This window comes from Pinus tabuliformis, chromosome 3_2 (genome assembly GCF_031772625.1).
Source record: "Pinus tabuliformis cultivar Carrire ecotype Pingquan chromosome 3_2, CPIR1, whole genome shotgun sequence".
NCBI classification, from domain to species: domain Eukaryota; kingdom Viridiplantae; phylum Streptophyta; class Pinopsida; order Pinales; family Pinaceae; genus Pinus; species Pinus tabuliformis.
Genome location: NC_142302.1, coordinates 22,324,804 through 22,338,060, shown reverse-complemented (window position 1 = coordinate 22,338,060; position 13,257 = coordinate 22,324,804). Strand labels below are relative to the sequence as shown.

The window sequence follows — 13,257 nt, the reverse complement described above, 5'->3', positions numbered from 1 at the left end:
TGATATGTTTATATGGCATAATTTTCTATGGTATATGTTGTCCTGATTTATTACGTATTTACAAAACTATTTCCATTTAATAGCTTTGCAAACATAGATTAACTAATGGTTTTTTTTTTTGAATTTTACATGTGAGATTAAACTAACCCTCTTTTATTTTCATAATGTGAGATAAAAAGTGTTGTTTTTGAAATGTCAAAATATGATATAATTTTCTTTTATTATTTGCTGAATATTGTATTTTACAGTAACTTTTTCTATTCCTTTTTTAAACATCAAAATACTGTATTTTACAGTAACTTTTTCTATTCATTTTTCAAACATCAAAATACTAGAGTTGATCTAAAATGAAATGTTATTTATTTATATAATTTCTTAAGGTTCAATGTTTTTTTTCTAAGATGGTATTCTCCAAAAAGATGTTAACAAAACACATGAAATTTTGTATACCATTTAAGGACGTCCATGGAGCCGTCTGGTGGTTCGTATTGTGGTGACTCTGATTTACAGTTGGAGACTGTTATCATGGAAACAACGCCTGAGATGGACGAAGATCTGTCAGAAGTACTTCGATCTGCTAATAAAAAAAATATGTTGAACCTTTTGGTCGTCGAGATCGGTTATCGAGGTGAGAGCAAGTTTTGTTGGGAACAATATGATGGCGCTGATGTACTTTCTATAGCCCTCGTTGTCGTGTAAGGAAAGTGCTCGGGTAGCTTTGGTTGAAAGCAATTCTATTGCAATTGGCTATGAGAGTATCTCCCCAGCCATTTCATGTGGAAAACAGGTGTAATCGCGAACATTTTATGGCCGCGGAAGTCTGTGCTGTTCAAGAAATCGCATGGATTGCTTTGTCGACTTCAAGTTTTCTGGTATTATATTCAAGTTGTGGTGTGAGCTAAAGTTGAAATTTTGTTGCAATTGTTTTTTTTAGAATTAAAAAAAAAATTGTGAAAGATTGTTTTAGTGTTGTATGGTTTTTCAAAAAGAGTTGGTGGTTCTTAAACTAGAAGCTCCAGTTTCCGAAATATCAATTTTTGTGTGTTTTTATTGGTGATAAATAAGATTGGTGGTTCTTAAACTGGAAGCCCCAGTGTCCGAAACACCAATTCTTGTAAGGTCAAGTTGTTTGATCAACTCTTGAGAACATTCAATATCGAGACCTCCATCCTATCAAGTAACAGATAACCGAAAGCGAAATATCCGACAGATGGTGGTTGGTCCATATGATCGCTCATTACTTTATGGCTCTTATCGCGGAAGCCCCGACGAGCCGAGTTGTCAGTATTGTTGATCCTGCAAAGTTCATCAACAATAGTCAGGGGTGGTTACATTTTAAATGGAGGTCATGTTGTGTCCCTATAATATTAGTGATTACCCCATCACTATTGTAGTTGTACTCTTATTAATATTGATGTGCCCCTATTGTCCCCATATTGTTATTACTGTGCCCCATAGAATCCCTCTATTGTTATTTTCGTGGCTTTATATTATTATTGTTAGGTCGGTTGGGTTATATTGTGACTCCTTAGACTCCTATATATAGAAATGAGGTTTTGTCATTTGAATCATCGAAGAATTGTTCATTTATGTAATGTAAAGGAGGTTGCTCCCTCGAAGAGACTGAATTCTAAGGCGTTGATCTATCTTTTCTATCTTTTTTTGAGCTGGTTTCATAACATTTGGTATCAGAGCTTTGGATTCTAGGGTTTTGCTGCTCCAAACAAGTCATCATGGCATTTTCGCTATAACTTTGTTTCTGCGACGTTTCAGAAGCTAAAAAAAAAAACCTATTTAAGAAGACATCGTGCTGAATCTCGGGTCTAAATTTCAGAGCTTTTCGCACTATATTTGCGGAGATATGATCTGAGGAAGTTGGTCTTTTTGCAGACTCCTGAATTACATTCCAAACATGTGACTTGGGGAAAATCATCATAACTTTCTCTCTGAGCATCGGATTGAAATTTTGTAAGAAGGTACAAAAAGAGGACAGACTGTAGTTTCTTGTAGATATTTTCAATGCCAAAGGTCAAAACAGTGACTTGTGGCACGTTGTACAAGTTCGTTCTACTGAACTAGTCTATAATTAGGTCATTGTGGGAGATTTCGCATAAATCTTCCTTGGAGAATCCAATTTGGATCACACTGGTGGCATTGGAAAGAGGACACAGAGGGACACTGCAGGTCACAACTTCAGAACTGGATGATTCGAAAGTACAGAAATACATCAGAGGCAATATCGAGCTCATTCCAAGTGAAAAAAGGTGTGTAGATTTTTTTAAATCTTTGCTTAAGCTTGGTTTGAAAATTTATTTTGAAGGAATTAAAAGGGCTTAGTAGAGCATTATTATCGGTAATTGATGCCCCGAGGAAAGAAAATGCAAACACCTAGTAAGCAACCTGAAAGCTCTAGCATGACTCATGAAGAAGAGGAAGAAATGCTACATGATATATCAAAATTACAAGACCAGGTGCAACAAATGTCACTCTCACAAAAGCTAATAGAAGCTAAGATAAAGGGCGTGGAAGCTAAGATGGACAATTTGAAGATAGATTTGAAGACAGATTTGACAATTTTTCTACAAGAAATACTTACTAATGGTGAAAAGGTAGTAAAGGAAACTCATGATGCAAACAAAAGAAATGTTAATCATGATTTCATAGTCTCTAATGTGGGATCGAAGACCCGCCATATTCCAAAAATCGATATGAGGAATTTTGATAGCAAGGATACCGCAACATGGATATTACAGATGGAACAATTTTTCGATCTCAATAATGTGCAAAACACACAAAAGGTACGTATTGCAACTTTATATTTGAAACCAAACTAGTTTGTATGGTATCAATGGCTTTGCTCTTGTAAACAAATTATCTCTTGCGCAATTTTTACGGAAGAATTAACAGCGCATTATGAGGATACAAAAAGTAACACTTTTTTTAGCCAATTGATAAGTCTCAAACAAAAGGGTTCAATAATGGAGCACATTGAGGAGTTCCAAAAATTGAACATAAGGGTAAAAAAATATTCCAGAGGAGCATAGGATTGATGTGTTCATAGGCACTTTAAAGGATAATATTTAACATGATGTTCGCCTTTGGGAACCTGATTCAGTAGAGAAGGCATTTATGTTAGCAAGAAAAATGGAAAGCAAAATTATGGCAACTAGGAAGCATACCACTCACAACTATAAAGATGGAAGTGTTGTTGCCCCTAGTCTTCCACAACCTATAAGGTTGACACCACAGCAATTGGAAGAAAAAAGAGCAAAAAGGCTTTGTTACAGTTGTGATAGTAAATACACTAAAGGTCATAAGTGCGCTGAGAAGAAATTATTCTATATAGATTGTGAAGAGGAAGAAGAAAAGGAGCAAGAAAGGTCAAAAGAAGAGGATATACTCCACGAACAAAGCTTAGATAAAGAAGAAATGAATCCGACCATATCTTGTAATGCATTGGCGGGAATTACCACTCCTAAAACCATCAAGATAGAAGGACAAATCAAGAAGAAAAAGGTAATAGTGTTGATTGATTCAAGAAGTACCCACAATTTTATTCATTGTAAGGTAACAAAAGAATTGAATTGCTTCTTATATCCAGCACGAGAGTGTCAAGTGATGGTTTCAAATGGAGGAACAATAAATTGCTCTGGAAAGTGCCATAATATCAAGCTATCCATGGAAGAATATGTATTGACTAGCCCAATGCTTTCCATTCCAATGGGAGGTGCTGATGTTGTACTAGGAGTTCAATGGCTACGATCCTTGGGTACAATAGCTTTTAATTTTCAAGAACTTTTCATGAAATTTTCTGTGGAAGGAAAGGAAGTTGAATTAAGGGGTATTGCAGGGAAACCGGGAAAGATAATTAGCTCTAACGGTATGACAAAGCTTCTAAAAAAGGAACAAAGAGGTGTAATTGCACAATTATGTTCGCTAGATGTTTCCACATTGGAATCATCTATTTCTCCATATCTCCAAAAAGTCTTGGACAATCATTCAAAGGTATTTGATACTCCCAAAGGTCTCCCACCTATTCGTGATCATGATCATGCTATTCATTTGATTCCAAGAAGTGTTCCTCCAAACATAAGGCAGTACAGATATCCCTATGCCCAAAAGAGTGAAATTGAACGTATGGTTGTAGAAATGCTAGAGGCTGGTATAATTCAACCGAGTCAAAGTTATTTCTCTGCTCCAGTGGTATTGGTGCACAAGAATGATGGATCATGGCGCATGTGTCCGGATTATAGGGAACTCAACAAGCTCACTATTAAAGATAAGTTTCCCATTCCTGTCATTGATGAATTACTTTTTTTTTCCATAGAAAAAAGCGAATCATCCATTAATAAAAATAGAGAGTTACAAAGTATATGCAGAGCATTCCGAAAGACTCGTTCTTTGCCTTAAAAAAGGTAGAAGAAAAGAGTCTCAGCTGGTTAACAAAGACTAGCTCAGTCATTGATGAATTACTGGATGAATTGCATGGATCAATTTATTTCACCAAGTTGGTTCTTCGTTCAGGATATCATTAAATCAGAATGAAGACTGAAGACATTCCGAAAACAACATTTAGAACTCATGAGGGTCATTATGAATTTTTGGTCATGCCTTTTGGCCTTACCAATGCAACTTCTACATTTCAAGGTTTGATGAATTCCAAGTCTGAGGGAAAGAGTATCATCATGGTGGTAGTTGACAGACTTACCAAGTATGCACACTTTTGTGCATTATCACATCCATTTAAAGCCAGTACAGTTTCTACTACATTTATGGAAACAATTCAAAAGCTACATGGAAACCCAAAGATTATTGTAAGTGACAGAGATCCCATTTTCACTGGAAATTTTTGGACAGAATTATTTTCTTGTCTTGGTACTCAGTTAGCTCATAGCTCATCTTATCATCCTCAATCTGATGGGCAAACTGAGATAGTAAACAAATGTTTGGAAGGATATCTTCGTTGCTTTGTATCTGATAAACAAACACAATGGGTCAAATGGTTGCCTCTGGCTGAATGGTGGTATAACACTTCCTTCCATACAACATCAAAAATGACCCCATTTATGGAACTTTATGGGTATCAGCCACCATCCATCACATCATATTTAAGAGAAAATTCTAAGGTTCAAGCAGTGGAACATCACATCGAACATCAACAACAAGTCCTCCAACTCTTAAAGGATAACCTCGTGTTGGCACAGAATAGAATGAAACAACAGGTAGATCAACATCGCAGTGAAAGAAGTTTTGATGTAGGTGATTGGGTATTCCTACGGCTACAACCATATAAGCAAATGTCCCTCAAGCAAGCTAAGAAGGATAATAAATTATCACCAAAGTATTATGGTCCATACAAGGTGTTGCAAAAGATTGGTACTATGGCATACAAATTGGAGCTTCCTGCAGCTTCTCGATTGCACCCAGTTTTCCATGTTTCATGTTTAAATAAGGTTATAGGCGACAAGCTCCCAGTTCAAACAATATTGCCAGAACTTGACGAGGAAGGAAAAATTATATTGTAACCGGAAGCAGTCACAGAAACAAGAACTCAACAGCTATGAAATCGATCAATTTCGGAGTATCTTATCAAGTGGAAGAACTTATCCGCTGAAGATTCCACATGGGAGGATGAAAATTTTATACAGAAGCATCCAGAACTACTCAAGCATTGAGGACAACACTTTTTTGAAGGATAGGGGCATGTTGTGTCCCTATAATACTAGTGATTACCACATTACTATTGTAGTTGTACCCTTATTAATATTGTTGTGCCCCTATTTTCCCCAGATTGTTATTACTGTGCCCCATAGAATCCCTCTATTGTTATTTTTGTGGCTTTATATTATTATTGTTAGGTCGGCTGGGTTATATTGTGACTCCTTAGACTCCTATATATAGAAAGGAGGTTTTGTCATTTGAATCATCGAAGAATTGTTCATTTATTTAATGTAAATGAGGTTGCCCCCTCGAAGAGGTTGAATTCTAAGGCGTTGATCTATCTTTTCTATCTTTTTCTTGAGCTGGTTTCATAACAGGTCAAGTGACAACACAAAGATGTGGTGGTGAAAGAGCAGTGTTTGCAACATTCGAGAGTGGATGTGGGTGCTGATGAAGACTAGAGAGACATATTTATTTATTGTTGTTGTAATCTGTTTTTCACGTAAGCATTAAGGGAGGGCGTTGGAAGTAATGCTTCCAAGTCATATGTAGTTCTCATTGTGAATCCCTAGGCATCAGTCTAGAAGCTATTGATTCCTATGTTGTGAGTTGGAATCATGATCCAGATGTGTCATAGTCCGTGTATTATGTCCTATGTATTTGTTATTCTTGTGATGAATAAAATATTGAAAAGTGAGTTATGTTGTGTGCAATTACACTTTGTGTTCTAGATCTCAATTTCTAATACTATGGTGGTCTATATGTGTTCTCATGCAAGGCATTTCTTCTAAATTGTGTACCACATGCCTTTTCATATTTCTAATGTTCCTCTCTTGCGTGCCAATGTGGTTTACAATAAACTCCAATTTTCCTCCGCAAAATATTTCTCTAGATCCACAACCAAACTCCATAAAATATACTCCTCATCCCAAACATTCTCAAGTTAAATTCCCAACCTCCAAGGAGTAAATCACATGGTCCCAAGATCCTAAAACTAAGTCCCCTCCTACAATTTCCTTGCACCCCTCCTCCTAAGTGTGTATCTCCCTTACTAAAAAGACTAACTCTCCATTATGTGCACTCAATGTGTTAGTCCTCATGCCATTTGGGTTAAATACTTCCTATTATAAGGGTGTTATGCTAACACTTTAGCCAATGTTAAGAATCCACTCAAATTGAGGTATTCATATGTCCATGGAATGTTTCCAAGGGGAAAGGAGACTTCGTTTTCTCCTATCTAGGTGAAAGCACTTATGAAGTAACTCGAAAAGTTAACATAATTTAGAGGAAAGAAAAGGTATCAACAATTTTTTAACTTATATGTCTTTTATTACATATTTAAATGTTAGAATACTCTATTTGATTGAACTTGCATTTTTTAATTGTGTTGTTATGAATGACAACAAAAAGAGTTCAAAAGAAAAAAAGAGAATTAACAACAATTCAATTAACATGTCAAATTCATTTGAATTATTTTTATTTTTTAATATGTCTTTGTACAATATTTTTTTAGACAGTGGGGAAACCTACCATAACTTAGTTGTCAAACCAGTAGGGGGACGACCATCATTGATTGTTATTCACAAATGCAGATTGACTTGTCATTATTATTTAAGGAAAACCACACTACCTAGAATTACTTGTTGGTGGTACGTAAAGAGGCAGCCTTTCATTCATGCCAGATGCCTCCGAGTCTAGGGCCATTAACCTATTTCCTTACATCTGAAGATGAGCTCTTAGCCAAGCAAAAATACTTTTAGGACATGCTCCTAGACCAAAAATTTTATGCAATATTATATACCAAGTTGGTAGTTTCATAAATATATAACTTATTCTAAATATAAAAATTTATATAATAATTTTACAATTTAATTTTAAGTTTTTCCATAATATCAAATTGAATGAATATTAATATGATAAAGTTTTATAATTATATGTATCTATACATAGTTTTTTTAATTATATAAAATTAATTCAATATTAATATTGTAAAATAAATGTATACTAATCCTCATACTCATTAATATCATTTATTCAATATTATAGTAATTATATACTGATAATATATTTATTAATATTTTTTGTTCTTGTAAAATAAATATATTTATATCAAATGTCTATTTTGTAATAAGGATTTTAGAATTTTAAATCAATTATCAATAATTATTAGTTGGATGGTAGGGATTTAATGTCCATAAAATATTTTAATATCTTTAATATAGCCACAAATCAAATTTTGAATTTTTTTTTAAAAGCATATACTCTTTCTACTCTTTTAAATAAATTATTAATTAAAAAAAATCATATAAACACAAGTAATGACTTTTTAAACATGTGGTATTAGTAAGATATAATATCCACCTATAATATTATAGTAATATCCAATTACAATTTAAAATCTTGATAATAAAATAAAAATAAATTTCCGTAATTAATATATATATTAAAATAAATTTACTTTTCATTGCAAACACTATAATATCATTACTTTTGCTATTACACTTCATCATTCATTTTCTTTATTTAACTATCATCTTATTTTGTCATGTCATCTGCTTCTTCCTGTCTCTTCATTAGTCTTCTTTGGCTATCATTTTCTATTTTCATGGATTCATCCATTTTTTCATCATTCTTCACTGGATACTTCATTCATGAAGTCTTCTTCTTTCATTTACACTTGCAACAAATTTTTCATTCATTTGGAATTGCATCTTCTTCTTAATCTTTCATCTATATGTTTCATTGCAATCATTACATTAAATTGATTATTACACGATCTTTCTTCTTCTTCCTGCAAACAATTGATCATTGATGTCAATATAAAAAGAATTCAATCTACTAAGATACGTGAGTGACATCTAATGTACTCACCAATTCTCAAGAATCCTTTTCACCCACATGGTTCATCAACATGTTAAAATTTCTTAATCATAATTTGATCCCAACCTTCTCACATTATAATATTACTCCATCTGACATTCATTCCTTAATCAAGACTCAAGTTCTTTTATTGCACATAAAGATAGCATACAAGTACACTTTCCACCTTCATAACTACTTAGTGGTTCATTCCACAACTTGATGTTGCATCCTCTCTATGCATAAAAGCGTACATGCTACATGATTACATGTGCTACCACAATAATGCATGTAGGCTTGAATCAACGGTTCTTACAAAATACCTAGGGAAATCCACTTTCTTATGGCTATACTTTTACAGCTTGGACCAACTCTTTGGAATGTTGGGTATAATCAATCATGCAACCCTCTTCTTTTCTCTTTTCAATAAAATAAATCAATAACTTTAATTTTCACTTGACTTTCATTCAGTCTAAATTTGATTGGACTTGTCAACTTTAACTCTACTTTATGGTGACTCCTTATTTAAACCACTCTTAGAAAATAATTTAAAACAAATTATATATTATAAAATATCCATAAGAGGAATCCACATAAACCATGAAAAAACTCTGCATTTCACTACAAGTCATGAAATGTATAATACATTACTCTCTCCGTTATAGAGTTCCTTAATTTTTTTCAACAACATTTAAAACATTACCAAATTCTAAAGATGACTTGTGAAAATTGCTTATTTCATTCTTCTTTTGTCTCCTTTTCTTTCATTCTTTCCAATTTTTCTCTCATCTAACTTCTCCATTGCTATTTTCTTTAGCGTGAAGGAGAGAGTAATGGCTCCCTTATCTGTGATTGCCTCCTCTTTTCTATGAGTTCCTTTCCATTTAATTTAAGAATAATGGCTCCTTTATTTGTGAGTGCCTCCTCTTTTCTATGAGTTCCTTCCCATTTAATTTACAAATTTGCTTTTAACAAACTAAAATTTGTTAATCAAATAGAAAGGAATAACACTCAAATACAGCTATTGCTACAACTACAAAGAAATACAAACAATAAATATGAATTGCAAAACTAATGCCAAGTCCATTGAATGGTTTTGCATTTATCATTTAAATCTTTATCAAAATCATTGTTGAATTGATACTTAAAGGTGATGGAGAAGATCAGTTTGTTTTCAAAAAAAATTCTCACTCCTCTTTTCGAATTGTAGAGGCACCAATTGTGTTGAATGTTGTCTACCTTTTGAATGTCGATGGTGAGTCTTGCATATTTCTTGGAAATGAGTATATAATTTGGTATAATTGATCATAGTTCCACATAGTGGCTACTCATCCAATATGATGGTTCCTGGTTAGGGCTATTAAGATCATAATATTAGGATCTTCAGTATTAACTATGGTGACTACATCTCCTTAATCCACTTGCATTCACAGTTGAATGCCAAAGAAAGTTTACAACTACTTCCAAACAACTCTTGCACACTGCTCAAATGTTGGACAATGGTTTTCCATGTTCTTGCATTCACGACCTTCCTTGCGGGTAGTGATGACTTCTTATTTATTTTTTCGAAGGTTTTGTGCAAAATATGTTGTTCTCTTTCTACAAACCCTCAATCCACAACACCCTTGGTTCACACCAATCTCTTGAGTCTTTCACTAGCTTCCTCTATTACTCCTTACCAATGCTCTAATACCATCGTTGGCTTTAATAGCCCACAACAAACACATGAAAAAAATTACACAAAAAATTATGAAGGAACAAAGGGATCAAGAAAACCCTCTAAGGGGAAAATCTATTAAATTATATCATTCCCCTAATATTAATTTAGTGTACAAATAGTTCCTTATATAACTATAGGTGATCATTTCAACCAACTCTATAAATATCTCCATAACTTCCCTCATTTAGTAGAAAATCTATTCAATTATGTCATTCCCCAATATTAATTTAGTGTACAAATAATTCCTTATATAACTATAAGTGACCATAAAAACTTATTAATTTAGTGTACAAATAGTACCTTATATAACTATAAGTGACCATAAAAACTTATTTAATTCAACTAAGTCCATAATTGTTTCCACAACTTCCCTCATTTCGTGTAAACTTGTAAAATTAGCAGATAGTATAGCACATCGCAGATTCATCATATTAATTTATCAATATTAATTTATCAAACATCACACCTATAAACTGTTCCTTCAACATAAATGTTTTTTCTTTGTTTTTTTTAATAATTCAGGCAATAGCATTAGCATTATTTTACTGAAAAAATATTTACAAGATTAGCTATGCTTACCGACCTACTTCATGAGAAATCAAACCAATAACATAATAATAATACTTTCTTCCCTATAAACAATTTAAACTTGAAATAAAAACTTAAAAAATAAGAAACTTTTTTTTAATGGTTTAACTTATAATTAGACCAATAACATAATAATACTACTTTCTTCCCTATAAACAATTTAAACTTGAAATAAAAACTTGAAAAATAAGAAACTTCTTTTATGGTTTAATTGATTGATATCAAACCTATTGCTATTTTTATTTACAATTGGAGTCTATTGTACTTTAGAGGACAAAAACAACTAAAGAAAACATTTATCTATATAGAAATTCAACTTGAATGGTATTAGGGAAAGTGTCTTCCTCTTCAGAAGACGTGAACTCTGGAGAGGTTTAGAGAAATAATAGATAATTAAATTCAATTTAAGTGTTTTTAAGAGGTTTAAAGAAATAAATCGATTTCAATAATTCAAATCAATCCTTGTACTAGTGAAACTAATACAATTCATTTTCGCCGCATATTTAATCAAAATTTATAGGATTGAATGAAACCATATTGCTGGGCACGTCGAGGAAGAGATATGCCTTCAAAAAATAGAATTGTGTAGGGATTAAATGTCAAGAATGATGCACAATAAAATCACATCGTTCTGTAGAATAATGAAATTGAGAAACATAATATCACATTCTTCGGTCATATAATGAAATTGTAAAACCTCTTTAAGTTGAATTCGCAACCAAAACTTCATTACAAAATCATCTGGGCATTATGATGCGGGTCCCACATCACAACCTTTACATCAGTAAAATGGGTGAACAATATATGGCCTCCCATTTCATTGTTTTCCCAATTTCTGCACTTGCACGTTGGGCATTTTATTCTAGGGCCTCTGCTCATTTCATTGTTTTGGCCATCGTGATAACTTCAGCACTACACAATTATGTTCCTTTCAAGAACTTCAGACTGATTTGGTAAAAGGTGATTAACAAACATGTCTAATACTGCTTCAGACGATGAGGGGCAGCTAGAGCCCAACTTGAGTTTAAGAGACGTTTCTCTTTCTCTCATTTGGATTCCATGCTCGCTATCCATCAACAACGTCACTCCATTACCAATTTCCTTCCTGCTCATCCATCCCTCCTGGGTTGGCCGGTCGATCATGGCAGCAACCAGGAGGTGATTAACCAACATTTTGGCATTGTAATGTTGATCTCCTCTCATGGGCCATGCCAAGATAGGAACGCCCTGGATGATGATTTCGATAGTAGAATTCCATCCACAGTGCGAGAGAAATCCTCCCGAGGAGGGATGAGAGAGTATGAGCAACTGAGGCGCCCAACCACAGATTATCAAACCCAATCCCTCGATTCGACCTTCGAAGCCCTCTAGAAGCATGTACTCTCCTCCTCCGCCATTACTACCCTGATGATCATGAGGGCGAGGATCAGGATGAGGAAGAGGAGGACGGCGATGGTTCTGTAAAACCCAAATGAATGGCTTCTGGGCAGCTTCCAATCCAAGAGTGAGCTCTGTCATCTCTTCATCGGAGGGACCGACTATGTTGCCGAAAGAAACATAGAGAACTGATGCAAGCGCCTTGGAATTCAACCATTCCATACATCGGTCTTCATTGATACTGCTCTTCCTGTTGCGGATGGCGCTATCATGCGTTATAGCAGTACATGGTTCTGATTGATTCTAGAAAGAAGAGAAGGGCAGAAAAGGCCCTACTACCCAGATGGGCTTCTCTATCTCCTTTTTTGTGTATTCGATGAACGGAAACTCTAGCTCCCAGCATGTGTTGAGCAAAATTCCCACGCAGTCTTCGACCCCGTTCATCCACGGCGGGGATTGGGACCTCAAACCAGGAGGAGGAGGAAGAGGCGGAGGCATTCGTTTAGAAATGTTTTGATACTTTCACCGCAAACTTCATGAAACTTCAGCGCTGCTAACACAAAAACCATGGTGGAAACCCAACAATGGTTATGTCATCAGTTCATTTCAAAAATTTGAGCGCGCTATGAAATTCAAATTTCAATGTTTGGAGCGTTTTCAGAATTCAATCGTATATGTATCGTATACAATGGTGCATCCTGCTCAAAACTCAAATCTAAAATTTGAAATAGAGGGACTGTTGCTACAACAAATATCTGGGCGATGTGCATTAATGGGAGTCAGAGCTACTGAGCTACCCGGAAATAGAGTTGAGCTGGGAAAGTGTTGGAAGCCAGAAAAATGTTTGACTATCGCACGGAGGCTGCCAGATGCTGTCAAATCTTTTTATGGTTGCCATCCATACCATGTATGCATCTTGGTGAATCCAGAGTTGCGACAGGTGAGAGCATTAATGGATCTATAGATTTGGAAATAGGCTTTGACGTTAGTTTCAATATACCAACGTCATAAAGGGTACCTACTACTACCAGCGAATTATATCCATCCCTTAT

General features: G+C 34.4%; 1 pseudogene; it reads right to left on the bottom strand.

The window, feature by feature from the left end:
- Positions 1-11,740: 11,740 nt before the first annotated feature.
- LOC149179612 (UDP-glycosyltransferase 73C3-like) lies at positions 11,741-12,703 on the bottom strand (annotated as a pseudogene).
- Positions 12,704-13,257: the final 554 nt, after the last annotated feature.